Source organism: Marmota monax, unplaced genomic scaffold (genome assembly GCF_021218885.2).
Source record: "Marmota monax isolate L192 unplaced genomic scaffold, Marmota_monax_Labrador192_F-V1.1 WCK01_AAM20220418_F8-fsc00135, whole genome shotgun sequence".
Lineage (NCBI taxonomy): Eukaryota > Metazoa > Chordata > Mammalia > Rodentia > Sciuridae > Marmota > Marmota monax.
Genome location: NW_026694339.1, coordinates 4444674 through 4463362, shown reverse-complemented (window position 1 = coordinate 4463362; position 18689 = coordinate 4444674).

Genomic DNA, 18689 nt, shown 5'->3' with positions numbered 1-18689 from the left:
TAGGTGACAACATTTTAACTTTCAGCAGGAGATCTCCTTCCCCTTTCCCAGTTCCCTGCTCATTTTCCCTCTTCATCTCTGTGGCTTCACCCAAAACAATGTCATCCATTCTTACTTGGGCCTTTGTAAATCAAAATACCTCCAGACTAAGAAGTTAGTTTCAAGAGCCAGACATCAATTTCATTATGGATATCTGTCTAGACATAAAAGGGGTCACTCACTGCCTCCTATGATCCTGTGAGCGCCACAACAATAGCAAACCAACACAAAACAGGCACAGGTACCCATTCAACCCCCATCCCTGACTAATGTTCACTGATGCTTTTTTCAAAAGAAGCAAACTAGGAAAGAGAGAGGTCTCTTATTTGCCAGAAGCAATAGTGTTGTTTGCAGACAGATTGGATTTGCTGCATTCATGGCTTTCCCTTCTAAAACTGGCACTTTCCTGATTTTAAGTCTGACATGTTTAGTTTCATTACCAAACCCAAACACTCAAGCGGAAAAGGTTGACTGATTGATTATTCTGTCTACAGTTGGTAAATCTTATGCAGAATTGTTATCCATAACCAGCAGGTGAAGTGTGAAAATGCAACTTCTTAAGAATCCTGTTAGGTCATTGCTCCCGTCTACAAAATGGTGACATTGAATACAGACCACTTAGTGTGGATAAATCCATAATGCGGTTGGGGCTGGGGATGAAGCCTTTTGTCTCAAGACAGGAGTTTCTCCAAGAGAACTCTCCATATAGATTATAATTTGGAATCCCCAGAACAACTTTGCAATCTTTTAATTTATACATTATCAGAAATTAAGCCTCCTTAAATTATATTCTTCCTATTTTATTTCTGAAAGACTGAGGCACTTATATAAGCATTCAAACTAGATTCTACATGGGGGGTTGGAAGGAAATATAACATATCCAAATAAACATTGTCTCCCTCAAAAATTATGCCACATGCTTATTCTATTGAGGTTTTCTCTGCTCATAACCTTTACCTATCTTCAAGGGAAAAAAATTTCATAGTCACTGGAGGCACACAGAAAAATTAATCTAAATGCTTCATTTTTTTAACCAAAAAAAAAATGACATTTCCCAAGGTTATATTATTTACACAAGATTTAATACCTAAAGATTTTAATATTTACAAATGTCAATCTACCACCAAAGGATTATTTGCAGCTATTAAGGGAATTTCAAAGAATATACATGGATTTTTTTTAAGGTAATTCCAAAGTTTTGAACAAGGTGATATGTTTGGATCAAGTGTGCTGTCTGCAGAGGTGACCAACCGCTGTGAAGAAGTTTCTGCTTATTTCTATGCTTACACTCAGGTCTGCACATTACACTTCTACAGAAAAGATCCTAGTCTCATTGTATTCTATGCAAAAAATACCTCTTGGAATTTTGTAATGCTGGAACTCTATGTATAAATTATTCATTTGGGGAAAAGGTAGGACTATCACTTAAGAATCACTTCCCTAGTTTATAGCAAATATCTGAAACATCAGATCCTTGAAGATTACATTTTTTTCCTTCTCTGCTGAAGTGTACTTTCTTCCATTGAAATCACTGAGAAATGGTCCTGTTTTATTGCTAATTATTCTTTGTCATATTTATGAGTTTTTCAAAGAAATGGGAACTACCTCCTGGACATGGTTAGGCTTTGTATATTTTTATATCACACTGTAATTTTTTATATGACAAAGGTGGCAAGATTAGAAACATTTTTATCTTCAAGTTAGTGAGATGGTTTGGGTTAACATTAGTCAAAAGTCTTGGAATTTAAACCTCAGATGTGGTTGAGAACTTTACTGCTGGCATAATTTTCCTTTAATCTTTTCATAAGCCAAAAAAAAAAAAAAAAAAAAACCCACAATGAAGAGAGAGATTGGAAAAAATGATAGAAATTTCTAAAAAATCCAGGAATAGGAATTGATCATTGGCCCCACTTAACTGGTTGGGTTCACAGGTCACATTAATCAATATTTTGTTTCATAGCAGATGTGGAGGAAGTGAAAAGTCTGGATTCCGAAAGAACACGCAAGAACAGTGAGAAGTATCACATTTCACACAGATGGGGAAAAAAAAATGGAGGGAAAAAAGATTTATGTATATCTGAAAGCAATAAGGATGAAAAACACACAACTCAAGTCATCAAAATCACTGTTGAGAAACCAGATTTGAATGCTGCTTAGAGCTTTCTTAATTAAATTTCAACATCATAAAACCATAAATAGCAAGTACATATCTTGGGGTGCCACAGTAAAGTCTGCTGTCCCACCTGGTGGAGGGGAACTCTAACACCACATCTGTGCACAAAGGCACACACAGGCCCCTCCTTCTTCCTCTCCCTCAATCTTTATCTCTCCTCTCAAAATATTCAAAAATTTAGTCTCTTAGGTCCTTTGTACCTTTTGTTCATTCAACAAACATTTACCAAACTCTCCTTGAGGGCCAGGCTCTCTACAGTGGGAGGGAAGAAACCTCAAATGATGAGAAATGCTCAAAACATGAGTGATCTTGAGAAAATAATTCAGGGAGGGAAAGCATTGCTCCCCATTGGCATCCATTCCACCCAGATGTACTTATTCATGCCTACTGTGTACCCAGGTGCTAGGCACAGTGGGGTCGAGACAAAAGCAAAGCAAAGCCTTCTCTTCTTGCCTGGAGTACATCTCTCAAGATTCTGTGCCCACCTTCTTTCTAAAACTGTTATGCTCGAATTCGGGACCCCCAAAAGACCACCAGAGACCAAGATCGATGTAAACAGCAAAGAGGTGTTTATTGCAAGCTAGTGTTACCGCTGTTGACCTGTGACGAGTCCTTGCTTCCCCAATGTTGAAGAATAACACCAGAGAGCACGCCGAGGCAAGGTCAGAGTAGAAATTAGAAGCTTATTAAAGGACAGCAGAAAAGACTTCTCCCGGAGGAAGAAGGGGACCCAAGAGGTGGAATCCGTGGAAGTGCGGTTGTCTCCCCTTTTTATAGTTTTGGTGATGGAATGTAAGGGGGAAGGGTTGGGACACAGGTGGGCCAAACAAGTAATCTGGGCAGGAAGGACTTCATAATCACTTCTTTGGATGGGCTATCTTCAAATCTGCTGGGGCTGTTCATTAACATTTCTTTGGGATGGACTTTGGGCCTAGGGGCTTTACCAGGACTTCATTAACATTCCATGAGTTGTCCAGCGTTTCCCTGAATCATTATCAGCATGGCCTCCATTTTAGATTTCACTCGATATGATATTAGACCAATTTACCTAACTACACTGACTACCTAATTTTAAATCTGGCTTTACTAGCTCGGTCCTCCACGCGCACACACAGCAACTGGTGACAGAGAGGCCCCAGCCCAGGGTTTGCAGCAGTTTTATACATTCTTTGGAGAAGGCAGGGACCCCCACATACATCATAGCGTCTCTTAGCAAATCATCACACACCGCGGGAAAATCAAATAACAACTCTAAAACACGATTAGCATGTTCACTGGCGGGAACAAGTTGGGGAGGGGTGATTGGTTACTACAAGAGGGGGATTCGTTTGAACTGGTTGGTTTAAGCCAAGAGGGGTGTACGTATTGAACTACATGGTTTCCCAGTACGTTATCAACCACCATAAACTACTGGGAGGGTCATCTGCCATCCCAGGTATTTCCCTGTCTCATGCTGATTGGTGGTTGCTAGGGGGTTGCTATGGATCCTCACCTAGCCTGACTGAGTCAGGGACACCTGGCGCAGCAGATCTCTCCTGTTATTTGTAGATAAACAACTTAGCAGGGTGGGAATGTGCCTAGGAGTGCTCTGTGGGTCTTTCCAAGGACAAAGGTGATGTCCCTTCCTTGGACATGCTTTGCTCTGAGGTAGAGGCTGGTTTTTCAAAACCTCTTAACCCTTTTCTTCATTCACATTCACCAAATCACACAGCTGGAAGCCAAGAGCCACAGGAGCCCCTTTCCAATCAGGTTGACAAGGCCATACAATTCCAGATAACCTACTACTAATTTGAATCAGTTGATTACCACTGCAGTTATTTTAAGGCCAGCTTATGACCACTGCTGGCAGGTTGGGGAGCAGAAGAAAACAGGAAATGAATTAAATCATTTATTAGCATTGAAAATAACAAGTTCAAAGTTGTCAGATCCTGGGGTAAACAGCTCTGCAAATGAGGGAATGGGAATTTTCCAAAGAAAGGACTCACCTGAAAGAATTTTCCAAAGTTTGGTTTTGGTGTCATGGAAAAATACTAATTTCAAACCAATATTACTGATTGCTCAATGTGTCCTCAAGACCACACATACAGTGTTCATGCCTTGAGTATATCTTGAAAATAAAAAAGAAAGAGAATTTTAAAAGAGAAGGTTTTTATTGCACACACATCATATGCCAGGTTTGGTCACAGATGTTTTCACAAACATGATATCTACATGTCACAACAACCTTGTGAAGTAGAATCACCACTTTACAAAGGGGAAAAAAACAGAAGTTGGGAGAAGCTAAATAACAAGACTAAGGTCACACACCTTATAGACAGTGGAATTCATGCCTGCCTCCAGAGCTCATGTCTTTCCACCAAAACTGCAAGGTTGCTCTCACCCAAAGTGCTTGCTCCAATAAGGAAATTAACGTGAGCAAGTAGAAACACTTGAGGTGTTTTGTAAAATTTTCTAATTAAATGACAAATTATATTTTAATTCCATGTGATAAATTATGTATCAATCATGTATTTTTCCTTGAAATATATGTTGGTCTAGAGTATTTTTCCAAGAAAAAAAAATATATATAGCGTGGGCATGACTTGTTGCTCTCCCTTTTCCTTCATTGGAGAACTGCACCCTACCATGAGAATGCTTAGTAGTAACCCAGGGAAGACAGCTGGCAAAGAGGAAAGTGAGAATGGGAAGTTTTTTAAAGGTCCAGATGTTTTCACTATGTAAAAGTAATAAAATAAATGACAAAAAACGTATGAGTAAGGATGTCCAGTACAGTATGATTTGTAGTAGCAAAAACTTGGCAACACCTAAATGTCCAATACAGGTGACAGGATAAATGAAGTTCATTTGTACAATGCAAACCTTCTCAATAAATAGAAATTGTGGTATGTTGATGAGAGCTGGAGGGCTAGGAGTTCATCATACTACCCTGTTTTGTATGTATTTGAAATTCCCCTTAATAAAATTTTCAAATGTTGAGATATATGCATACACACACACACACACACAAATGACCTTAGAAATATTTTTGTGATATATTATTATGTGGAAAAAGCAGATAATTAAATCAAGAAGAAATTTATGTTGTTCATTCTCCTCCATTTTCCCTCCCCTTGAAGTGCATGGGGATATTACACTTCCAGGCTCCCTTGCAGTCAGGCAAGGTCACGTGACTCCGTCTGGCGTATGGATGCAGGTAAAGTTGTGTGTGTCATTTTCAGGCTGAAAAGTTTAATTGTCAGTGTGAGACTCTCCAGACCACTTCATCCCTAACCTCTACAACCTGTGATATTGCAAGTGGTAGAGTCTTTGTCCCTGAGTGAGGACACCAAACAAAAGTCCCTGACAAAGTAGAATGGACATGTAGTATTAACAAGGAATAAACCTCCAATGTTTGAGTCACTGAGGTGTTTGTTGCCACAGCATAGCTTAGTGCAACTCAGTTGGCAAACAGACAGTGCAATTTGCCCAGGAATACTCTGCTTGCTTCCTCTTTATCAGGTATTTGTGCAAATCTCATTTTCTGAATAAGGGTTTCCCAGATGGCTCTTATTTAAAAAGAAGCAAATTATGTTAAGTGCTCTCAAGAATGCTAGTCAGGGTGAAGGGATAGAGGGTGCTTCTAGGGCAGGGATGGAGGAAATTCTGTTTTTAATGTGATTATTCAAGGAGGACCTCGAGGTGGTGGACAGCAAACTCAGATCTGATACAAAGAGGGAGTCCAATGAAGCTCTGGAGCTGGGGTTGCTGAGGAGTGTTTTAGGAAGGCAGAAAGCCCTTATTTAAAACTGCAATCTTTATCTTTACTTTTTGATTTCTCTCTACAGGACCTACATCCATTTCTCATGTTATATTTTATATATATATATATATATATATATATATATACACAATATTATATATTTAAATTCATATATAAATTCATATATATACATATACATATATATACATATATACATATACGTACATATATATATCAGAGATAGGTTCTGTTTATTATCTGACTCTCTCATTGAATTAGAAACTTCACAGGGGCAGAGATTTTTTACTACCTACCCAGCTGCAATTAATCTCTCCAACTTGATGATAAATGGATGAATGATAATAATGTATATCTATAGAATATGATTATCCATATTATCACATTTGGATCATATTCCAACTTGGAGGAAAGTGGAACTGTGATTTTTTTTTTTTTTTAGATGAGGCCTAGAAGGCTTAAGTATTCTTCCCTAGATCAAAATAAACATAATAGTTTAGAATTTATGGTGGTCTTTTTCTGGGGCTAATTATTTTCCTTGTTTTATTTAACACTCAGAAAAGCTTACAAATCAATTGGCTCACTAGTCCCCTTTCACAGGTGAGGAAAGCAAGACAAAGGAAGACTAAGGCATTTAATTAACGATCCCACTAACATTTGCTGAGCAGCAGCTAAGGCCCTGTACTGCTCCATGCACTAAAAATAGAGTGTTAGAGACAGACAAAACCCTTTTCTCAAAAAAACGTGCACACCTGTGAAAGGCAGTGAGTGAAACTGAAGTGCATCAGACACCAGGGTCTGCCTTGCAGCCCTGCAGCCATCCTCTGAGTCCTGAGGTCTTCAATCACTTGTGCCTCTAACATGCACCCTGCAAATTTGCTTTCTGACCCTGAAACATCTTGGCCCCAAAGAAGATCAGAAGTAGGCAAGCAATTAAAATTCATAAATGTAAACTTCAACCATGAGAGAAGAGGAACTGATGCATCAAACTCCTAATTCAGATGATTCTGGGAGGCAAAGAATTAGAAGCTCAAGGAATAATTATGTTACATACTCTCAAGAATGCCAGTTAGGGTGAAGGGATAGAGGGTGATCCTAGGGCAGGGATGGAGGAGAGTCTGTTTTTAATGTGGGTATTTAAAGAGGACCTCGAGGTGGTGGACAGCAAACTCAGATCGGATAACAAAGAGGGAGTTCAGTGAAGCTCTGGAGCTGGGGCTGGTGAGGAATGTTTTAGGAAGGCAGAAAGCCCTAATGAGGAACAAATATGGCAGAGAATACTATGAAAAGAGGTGGGAAAGTCATGGGCCAGACTGATTCAGTTTTGTTGGCCTGCTAAGGAAATCAGAAATGTTTTTCATTGTAATGAGCAGCAGTTGAAGAATCTCTAGCAGGGAAGTGATAGGACTGAATGAAGACTTCTACAGTCCAAACCCAGGCTCTTCATTTTTATAGGATATGGAGTCAATGGCCATAACCAAGACTTGACCTTTCAAAAATAATAATTTATTTTGGTGTCATAGAACCATCCAGGGGCTGATAGAGCAGCTTCTGTTTTTCATTTCCTTACCAAACATTTGTTAAGTTCTTATTATATTTTCAGGAGAGAGAGAGAGAGAGAGAGAGGAGAGAGAGAGAGAGAAATATCTATGTACTTATACAAATTTTGGCCTACATTAGAGTTAATATTCTAGGAGGTGAGGGTATAATAGACAAAAAATAAACAAATTAAAGAGCATGTGAGAAAGTGGTAAGTGCTACTGAGAAAAAAAGCAAGTAGGTGTTTAGAAAGATGAATGTGGCTACACAGTTACAATTTTAAATAGGATTTCCATGAAGGTCTAGATAAGATTTTTGGGTAAGCGTTTAAACAAGCATCTTAAGAGTGGGAGTTAGCCATGTTAAATGGAGAAAGATCATTCATGCAGAGGGAACAACTGGGGGAAAGCACTCCAAGTCCATAGTGTACCAAATGTATGATAAACAAGGAGCTCATAAGCAACTGGAGCAGATCAGTGGGTGGAAAGCAATAGAAGTCAGAGGTAATGGGACTAGACCATGCAGGACCTTGTAGGCCATTGCTAGAACTTCTCCTCTCAGTGAGGTCAGAAGACTTAAGAGGGTTTGAGAAGGGGTAGCAGGGGTGAATTGATCTGACTTAGAGTTTATAAAAATCACTGTCTCAAAGAAAGATAAAGAAAGGAAGGAAGGGAGGGAGGGAGGGAGGGAGGGAGAAAGGAAGGGAGGGAGTCTGACTAATGTCTGTTTTATGTGAAGTCATAAAAATCTATTGCAGTAATTCAGACCAAAGTAAAGGTAGCTGGGACCAGTAGAAGTGGTGAAGAGTATGTGGATTTGGGATCTATTTGTACATAGAGTGGACAGAATTTGCTACTTTTCTTTGAGAGAATAAAGAATCAAGGGTCACTCAAAAGTTTTTAGTCTAAGCAACTGGAAGGAAAAGACTGCTGCAAATACCTGAGAGTTGGAAGACTACAGGTGAAACATGTTGTTCCGTCAAAACCTAGTAAATTTCCCTCATCCTCATGGTCAAATACACATTGCCAAACCCTCTGATTTATGTTCCTGCATGTAAAAGGAGAAAGCAGAAGCAAAGACTTGCTTTTTGTTTGTTTGTTTTGAAGGTGCATGTCCAATGTTGCTTATGTCTCTTCCACTCACAGTCTTTGGGCCCAAATTTTGAAGTCTAGTTTCAAGGATGACTAAGAAATGTTGTCTTCAGATGGAAAGCCATGAACTCAGCTAAAGCTTGTGTGTTTTGTTAGCAAGAAAGAAAGGGAGAATAGATATTGGGGGGACATCTGTAATCTCTGCCCCAACCACTTGGTACACTGCTTTTCCAGCTGATACCCAAACACAGATGTTTTGAATCTCATTCCCATGCTCTTTCTCTGACAAAGAGACCAAAGGGGACCATTCCTCCAAATGGTCCCCTCTTACCTAATCAACAAAGTATTTATCACAAACCCTATCTCTGCAATGCTAGGTGAAACGCTAGCTCGACTATAAAACATAAGTCAGCTTCTCATATCTTTAACCAACAAATATTACCTGAATACCTACCTGCAATGATCAAGACCATATAATATGAGCTGTGGGAAAAACAAAGTTAGTAAGATGTAATCCATGTCAGCAAAGATCTTATTAAATAAAGCTGCAGTAGAGGAAGGAACAGACATTTATATAACAAACTCTAATCAAAGGTAGAATTAAATTAAAGCAATAATAAGATGTAAGCAGTATGTTATGAGAAATAGGGGTGCTAGGTGGACTATAGACATCAGGAGAGTTATTTGAGTGAGCCACTGAAGAGTGAGAAAGATTTCAGTAGATCAACAAAGGCAAGGAGGTGTAATTGCAGTCGAAATCACAGATGTAGGGGTGGGAGGGATGCATGCTGAATTCAAGGAATGATGAGATATTCAGTGGGCTGAGACATCACCCAAGGAGCATGGAGGAATGTAATATGATATGAGGTTGGAATGATGGGTTGGGGTCAGATGGTGACAGCCTGAAATCCCTCACAGAGGTGTTTATACTTCTTTATGCAGGTGCTGAGGAATCATTTAGGGTTTGTGAAATAGAGAACGACTAGATCAGACTTTGGTGTTTGGGCAATTAGTCTGGCAGGGTGGTGGATTGGGTGGAGAGAGACTGCTTAGAGGAAAATGATTTCCCTGCCCACCTTTGGGAATGCCTTCCCCTGAACCTGTCATCTGCTCACTTTTCAAACTGATGGCTCCTTTCCTAATCTTCACAGAATGTTCCGGACTTCCTGGAATTTGGTGACCTTCACTGCTGCAAATATAATCAATCTGCACATTTACATTAAGCCTGGAAACACTAGAGAAACCAAAACATCCCACATAATGCTTGGGGTATTTGTCATAGTCCTTGGGCAGAGATGTGGCCCTGAGCAGCTTCTCCACTTTGGCTTTTATAAAAAGAGCCTATGGATTTGACCGATCATCCATCAAGTTATAAAAGGTAGACCCTGCAAAGGTGAAATGTTTGCCCAGGATCAAAAGATGCAGGCCCAATTCCTAATATCATGAGTTTCATCACCCAATGTTTTACCCACCAGCCCAAACCATGGCAAATTCTTTTCACTCAGTAGTCTCATATTTACACTAGTTTGGGCCCAGATCTTGGGCTAGAGTCATTCCAGAAGAAAAATTAAATATTTTTTCTTACTGCTATCCTAACATTCAATCAAAGCTTTTATTTTTCATGTCCAATAATATTTGATACTCATTAGCACATTTCCAGTCAAATTACAGAAGTATATTGCTGCATAAAAACTTGGGCTAAGAGTATAGCTCTGTGGTATAGCACTTGCCTAGCTTGTGTGAGGCCCTGGGTTCCATTTTGACCTCTGGAAAAAGGAAGGAAAGAAGGAAGGTGCTATGGTTTGGATATGAGGTTCCCCAAAAGCTCACATGTGAGACAACGCAAGAAGGTTCAGAGGAGAAATGATTGGGTTGTGAGAGTCTTAACCCAACCAGTGAATTAATCCCCTGATAGGGATCAACTGAATGGTAACTAAAGTAGCAAGGTGTGGCTGGAGGAGGTGGGAATTGGCGGCATTGCTTTGGGGTGTATATGTGTATCTAGGAAGTGGACACCTTTCTCTGCTTCCTGAAGATCATGAAAGCTGCTTCCCTTTGCCGTACTCTTCCACCATGATGTTCAGCCTCACAAGGAACCCCTGGGGAATGGAGCTGGCTGTCTATGGACTGAGACCACTGAAACCCTGAGCCCCCAAATAAACTTTTCCTCCTCTACAGTTGCGCTGGTCAGGTCCTTTGGTCACAGCAGTGAAAAAGCTGACAAAAACACAAGGCCAAAAAATACCCAGTTCTTAAGATGCACACAGTCCAGTAGAATATCTGTATATTTTCTTAATTCTTTCCTCTACTACCCTCAACACCCTTGTTATTGATTTGGCCTACATGGCAATTTTAGCACTTTGTTCCTGGATTTGACAGTCTGAATTTGATTTCAGGAGGAAGAAAAAGACTGCATAATCCATATAGAAACACATCTCAGACTCCTTTCCTCCACCCTGCAGCCTGCAACCTACCTGGTACAAGCATCTGCTGAGGCCCAAGTTGTCACTCTGCTGACCCTGTGCGCTAGAGAGGCTTCCCCCAGCTAGGTCCAGGACTCATTGACAGGCAAGATAGAGATCCTTGACAAGGGCTGGAAATAAATTGCCTTGGTGAAAAACACACCAAATCTGAGCCATAAATTACTCTGACAGTAGCCACTCGAGAAAACCTGGTTCACATAAAGATCTGTTTGCCCCGTATTAGAGTCTCCTGTCTTCCTGGGGTTAAACCCCTGGAGTGAGTCCATCATTTTTATCACGGAAGACTTTTTGCTCTTTGAGTACCTTTTCAGTCTTCAAGTACATACTGACTGAGACAGTGTGTACACTCCAAAATAGAGCCAGCCCTTGTAATAATAGTAATAATCTTGGGAAAAACACTTCTGTGTTTACAAAAACCCTTTCTTATCTGTACATGTTCTCAGCATGGAGAATAGGAAATAAAATTGGAGCTGAGGACAGGATGTGATAGAGGCGGGTGTCTCTACTGCCCTTCCACCGAGTGATACCAAATTTCAATTTCACAAAGGTTTAGAGATCATTATTTACTTGTTGCATTAAACAGTTGTGCAGAAAACTGGTTGACCTAAAGAAACACAGGCATCTTGGGGTCTGCAGCTCTCAAGCTGTGCTAACAGGAACCACCAGTCACATGTGACCTCTGAGCATTTGAAATGAGGCTGATCTGAGTTGAGTGGTGCTTAGAAGTGTAAAATACCAGATCCTGAAGACTTCGTATAAAAAAAAAAAACAGAATTTAATAGTGTCTCCTCAATAATTTTTATATTGGTGGCACATTGAAATAATATTTCAGATGTATTGAATGAAAAAAAAAACTATATTATTGAAATTAATTTCACCTGTTTCTTTTTGCATCTTTAAATGCAGTCACTAAATAATTTTAAGTTCCGTATGTGTCTTGCATTATATTTCTGTTGGACAGTGCTGCTCTAGAGGCCTGTCTGGGGATGAGCTGGTTTCAATCTCCTTAACCAGTCCTTAATTGTTAAGCTGACATGCCCCCATGCTTCTCTCCAGCATGACAGTGCTGAGAATCACTTCTAAAGGATCCAAGAAACAGACTGGACTTGTCCAGATAAATGCCTGACTGCTTCTCCTTTCCCTAATTTAAGGACCAAAGGAGTGGAGCCCTTTCCAGGGTAGGAACCTCTTGTGGTGTCTCTGCCCTGAGCAGGATGGGGGAAAGGCCACAGAAGAGATATCAAAGACTCCTCATATCTTCAAAGAAAATGAAAACATGGCAGCCACATGTGACCATGGATTCGGATCTGGGTGGACAGGGAAGACAGCTCTGTGGCCACCAGGACACCCAGGAATTGATCTCTGGTCCAATTTATTTGCCTAAGAGATATGCCACTGGGAAAATGGAAAGAGCCATCTCCTCAACAGCTTTATGCGGTGACAGGGTTCTTTTGGAAGTTCAGATAAGGCCATTCACAAGCAGTTAGGGTGCTCCTTCATAAACCAGCCTTCTTACTTCCACCAGTCAAAGCATCTCTTTTAAAACATAGGTCAGATCAGGGCATCCCCTCTACTGAGAACCTTCCTGTGACCCCCCATTAGCCTCACAGTCAAAGCCAAAGCTCCTGCTTTGGACTGTGGAACCGCACACACCTCCTTGGCCTCATCTCCTCTCTCGCAGCTTACTCAGCTCCTGACTGTGTCTTGCTCCCGCTTTCTCTCTCTTAATGAGGAGGACAGACTTCTCTCACATATCTACATGGCTAACTTTTCCATTTCCTTGAAGCTTTGCTTAAACTTCCCATTCACAGCAAGGTCTCCCTGACCACCCAGTTAGAAGTGCAACCTGCTCCTTTACACTCCCAATCACCTTTCTCTATCTCATGTTATGTTCGCACCCAGTTGTGGCAAGGGAGTGGGGTAGGTTCCAGTGTAAGGGTCCCGCGAAACGTCGGAGAAAGAGACCACCAAGTGACCACTCATGCAATTGGCAGAAGGGGGATTTATTGAACCAGCATGCTGGGGCTCCGTGCCCACTCAAGAAGGGAAAGCAGCCCAGAGCCCCGAGCAGGGGCTGAGCACTGCTTAAGTACACTTTTTGGGGAGGGTCGAGGGCTTTGTATACATCAGAACAAACCATCATGAGGCGCGGGAAAATTGAACAACAACTCCTAAACATGATTAGTTCATTCATTGGCGGGAACAGGTCAGGCTGGAGTGATAGGTCATTCCTAAGGAGGGGGTTACATTTAAACTGATTGGTCCAGGCCCTGCAATGCCTATGTGCGACCACACAGAGCCCTTATTAAACAATCCAAATAGGGGAAATATTTACTGGGCGGTTCTAAGCATTGTCTTAACAGCTACAGAAATTTCGGGTTTTGCAGGTAGCATAGAAAGCTAACAATACCTCCTTTACATTTTAACTCAGACCTTGCAGCTTAGAAACTTTACAACACCCGGTCTTTTACCCTTTAACTTTTATGCTTTAACTTCAATTTCTTTTACCCTTACACTACTATTATCCTTTTTCTGTTCCAGGATACAATATTGGCTGAGTCCTCATGCCTCCTCAGTCTTGCAACCAGTAGCAATGTTTCTTTCTTTTGGTGGCTCTCACAATTTTGACTCTTTTGAAGAGCAGTGGACAGGTATTTTGTAGAATGTACCTCAGTTTGGGTTTGTCTGATGCGTTATCATGCTGAAAATGAAATTATGGGTTTGGAGGAAGAATACCACACAGGAGAGACCACTTTCTCCTAGCATCCCCTCAGGGCGTCTCTGATATTAATATGACTGGTTATTGGCAATGATGATCTTGATTGCTTGGTAAGATGGTGTCTGCCAGGTAGTTAGTATTTATCCTTACCTGTTCAGACAAGTCCAGCCTATACTCAATAGAAGGAAAATTAAGCTCTACTACCTGGAGGAAGGAGTCTCAAAGAATTTGTAGACATCTATTAAAACAGCACAGGCCTTAATAAATATTTGGGGAGTATCCTTTTGAGGCCACCTACCTTAGTTTTAACTCTAGATAAAGCTATTTTTCCCCCAGGTGATTTTTTAATAACAAGAATTTCCAGCCTCTGATTTCCTCATACACTTCGGCAACTCTGTACCTTTGATCATCACGATCTACCTGACATATGCATTCCCATTTATGTCACACTGCAGTGGCCACCCCAGTTTTTGTGTAATGCCCAGACTTTTAACTGTTCCAGGATACAATATTGGATGAATCCTCATGCCTCCTCAGTCTTGCAACCAGTAGCAATGTTGGATCTAAATTTATTGATAGAGGCAAAGCTCCAGGAAGAAAGAGGCCCAGTACATAGAGGAAGTGTATAAACTGTGGCTTCCTCACCTTGACCAATCACATTTGAATTTACTAACCGTGCTTTGTCTGTGTTTTCTTACATCTCTGTGAGCTCTTGGTTTCCATGCTGTAATTTGTTAAGATCTGGGGGCTATGTGTGGATCTTTAGGCAGCTATCTCTGTGTCTTTCAGAACAGTTTGTTTTGACCTGTTTTATATGTTGGTTTTGGCATAAAAGCTTAGTTTGAGAACATGAGTTTTAGAACTTAATATTTTTAAAAAATACTATGAATTTCTTTAGGAGAGAGAAAGTTTCTTATATTTGTTGACATTCCCCAGGGCAGACCATAAGATTGCACATGAAATTGATTTTTAGTAATTGTCCAACCACTGACAGAACTAAAAGCTCCTTGTGGCTCTGGGTCTTGAGGTAGCGCCAGAAATGTTTTCTCACCAACTATGGTTATCCCAAACCACCCACCCCTGACCTGCTCATGTGTCCTTATAAAGATCAACACTAAACTGCTGTCTCAGATTCCTAATAAATATAGGACTCTTGGCACAGATTAAAATACATTATTGACTTTCCAAATATATCCTAATGAGAGAGCTGTCCTGAAACCTTTTGGGGGTTGATAAAAATTCTACTATTTCTCTACAAATACAAGAATTGATTTAGAGATTATATATCTTTCTCTCTTTCACACATACATACTCATGCAAGGTAGTGGGAAACATTCAAAACCCGTTAATAACATTTATTTTTTCAGAGGTAGAATTATGCATTGTTTCTTTTTCGGGTTTCTGCATTTTACAATTTTGAAAATAAAATTTGGTCAAATGCATGTTCCTGAAAATGTCTATGAGAAAAAGAAGAGAAAGAGACATAAAAATGGGGTAGAGAAGAGAGAAACAAAGATTGAGAGAAGAAGCAGGGGAGGAGAGAAGGGAAGGATTGAATATCACCATCTGTATTCATATTTCTTTATCTAATAGATTTCCTCTGCAGTCATTTGTGAAGTGCTGTTACTTGAAGCTTCTCTGTGCCTCACTTTACTGATGGCAACACCATTAGCCTGTAGCTTGTCTGTTTCTCTGATAGGTAGGTATGGCATGTCAATAGTGTGTCTTGAGAATTATAAAAGTGCTCACCTAGAAGTCAGTTTTGTCCTTAATGAACAAATGCGGACAAAAGAAAACCTGAAGCCCAAAGATTTTTGCCTATTATAGGTTGAGAATCCCTTTTCCAAATTTCTTGGGACCAGAAATTTTTCAGACTTTGTTCTTTTGGATTTTAGAATATTTGCATATATGAGATATCTTCAGTCCAAGTTCAAAGTCTAAACACAAAATTTACTTATGTTTCACTTACACCTTATATGTATAGCCTGAAGGTAATTTTATATAATATTTTAGAGCACATGCATTTTGATTACAACCCATCCCATGAGGTTAGGTGTAAAAATTTCCACTTGTGTCATCATGTCAGCCTTCAAAAAAACTTTGATGTTGAAGCACTTTGGACGTTCAGATTAAGGTGCTGAAATAGTTCTTCATTTGGGCTTTGTCATATCTTAAGACAACAGAGCCACAGAACCTCTATGGCAGAGATTCAGATAAGAGATCATCTACTCCATTTCTTACTGTAGGTCACCTGAGAGAGGGGATGTGATTTGCCACCAATGATCCCTCTCTTCTCACAGGGGCTAGTTCTCCATCTTTTCTTTATTTCCTTGTTCAATTATGCTAGCTCTTCATTCTCAGTTTTCTCTTTAGCCAATTTTTAGAAGTTATACTTTTACTACATTATACAGGTAAGTAAGATCAAAAGCAAATCAACCTCAGGAACGAAGCTGCACCTCATTTCTTCTGCTATGGCCACCTTGCTTAATGGCCTAAATGCATTATCCCTTTGGTCAGGATATTGACTGATAGAGGAAAAGTGTGTTATTGAAGAGGAGTGAGTCAGAGCTTCCATGCAGAGAAACATTGCTCTCAACATACTACCACCCGAGATACAGGAGGATGAGAAGAGAGGAAGCCAAGGGGCAGACAGCAAGTCAGAGAAAAACAAAATATATATGTTTTTATATTTAAGACATATAAAATAATAATAATAATAATAATAATAATAATAATAATAATAATAATAATAAAAACCACTATCTCCAATCTTCTCAGTTTCCAAGTCTATCAAAAGTAGGCCAAAGCCAAGGGATCACCACTGGGCCTTGTCCTTTTGAAATAAATCCCAGCCACAGTCTAATAGGCTTGGCCTCAGGTGCATGATTTGCACTGATTTTGATTCAATGAAGCATATTTATTTCCTGCAGCTGCTATAGCAAATTACCACAAACTGGGTGGCCCATGAGGACAGAAATTTATTCTCTTACAGTTTTGAAAACTAGGAGTCCAAAATCAGCATTTTGGTAAAGTTGATTCCTTTTGGGGGCAATGGGGACAACCTGATCCAAACCTCTCTTCAGGCCATTTCCGGCAATCCCTGGCATTCTTTGGTGTGTTAGATGCACTATCTCATTGCCTGTGTCAACACACCGTGTCGTCCCTGTGTGTCTGCCATGTCTCTTCTCTTTTTCTTATGAGAACACCAGTCATGATGGAGGAAGGGCTCACCCTATTTCAGTATGATCTCATCTTAACAATTATTTCCAGATAAGGTCACAATTTAAGGTACTGAAAGTTAGAACTTCAATATATTTTCTTGGGGGACAAAATTAAGTCTAGGAAGCAATGGGTTAAGTAGAACAATGAGCTTGCTTCCCTAATGGAGAAAGAAGAATCAACTTGGAATGATCCAATGTGGCAGTTTCTGCATTGATTATGAGCCAGTGCTGGGTAAGAAATAAAGAGAGGGAAGTAAAGGAATACTCAGGGCATTAATGAGGAGGTGAGAATAAATCAATAGGGGCTGAGCTATGAATTTGAGGCAAGGCACAAGGAGGGGACAGGGATCTGCTTCTGGCAGTAATATTTTTAAAAATATTTATTTAGTTGTAGATGAAATTACAGCTTAGAGGCATCTCAGAAGGAGAGCTGGTTGTTGGAACTCTAAGCAGACCCATGAAATGAGAGACTTTAAGTACACCAGTGGAGATTTGAAGTGGCTGACTTCTCCAAAATCAAGAAAGAACTATAGCCTATGCCTCCCTGTTTGTCATTCTTTGAGTATCCTTGAAAATGTGTAAATGTGTATGAAAGCCACCATGTACCCTTCTTCCATAACTCATCAGAGCAAAGGTTGCAAATAATAAGAGATACATGGGGCCAGAAGGTAGGAGAAATGAGTGAAATAGGCTGGATCCAGAATTCTGAAAGTCCATAGATTTTAGTAGTTTCATTGGAACTGGGCTTCAGTGCTGGAAAGATTAAGGGAATGTTAGGTATTGGGTGAAACTAAAGAGCATGTGCCCCATTTGCAGGGAAAGCTACTCGGCCAGAACAGTCATGTACAACTGTGCTAGAGGTCATTGGCTAGGGAGGTGGACAATGGGCAATATCCAGCCTGTTCTCCTTTCACCATGCTGTGAGCCCACTGACCTCCATCAGCTCAGTGGGGCGACTTTCTATAATTTGTGCGAAGGTAAAGTGTGGGCAGAGGTCAGACATGGCTCTAGCTTATTGTTGCCAGGCTAGCATGTGGGCTCAGTGCTTCTAGATTTGGGGATTTTTAAAAATATTTATTTAGTTGTAGATGAAATTACAGTATCTTTATTTATTTTTATGTGGTGCTGAGGATCGAACCCAGTGCCTCACACATGCGAGGCAAGCACTTTACCACTGAGCTATAGCCCCAGCCCCAGATTTGGGGATTTTTGAAGAAAAACTGGAAATATGCACCTTCATGGGTGACCTCTTAGTTTTTAAGTGTTGAAAACCTTTGCATAGGCCAGTGGAGTGCACAATCAGACTCTGTGCTCCCTGTGTGTGAGTCTCTCAGGTAGAAATAGGAGGGGGTGGCAAAGTACCAATGGATATGCTTTTGAAGGCTCATAGGTGAGGGCATTTTTTTTACCCCTGATTCCTAGAGCATTTCAGGATTAGTTACATCAACCTCATCAGTGCCTCAGTGAGAGATGTGCTGGGACTATCCCTACTCCTACCTGGAGAAGCAACTCCTTTTGAATGCCTTATGAGTGAAAATTTCTATAGTGAATATCTGTAGATTACTAGTTATGTTACCTTGGGCAAGTCATTTAGCTTCTCTCAGCATCCAAGACAGCTCTTTAAGAAGTTTTTTTTTTTTTAATATTTATTTTTTAGTTTTCGGCGG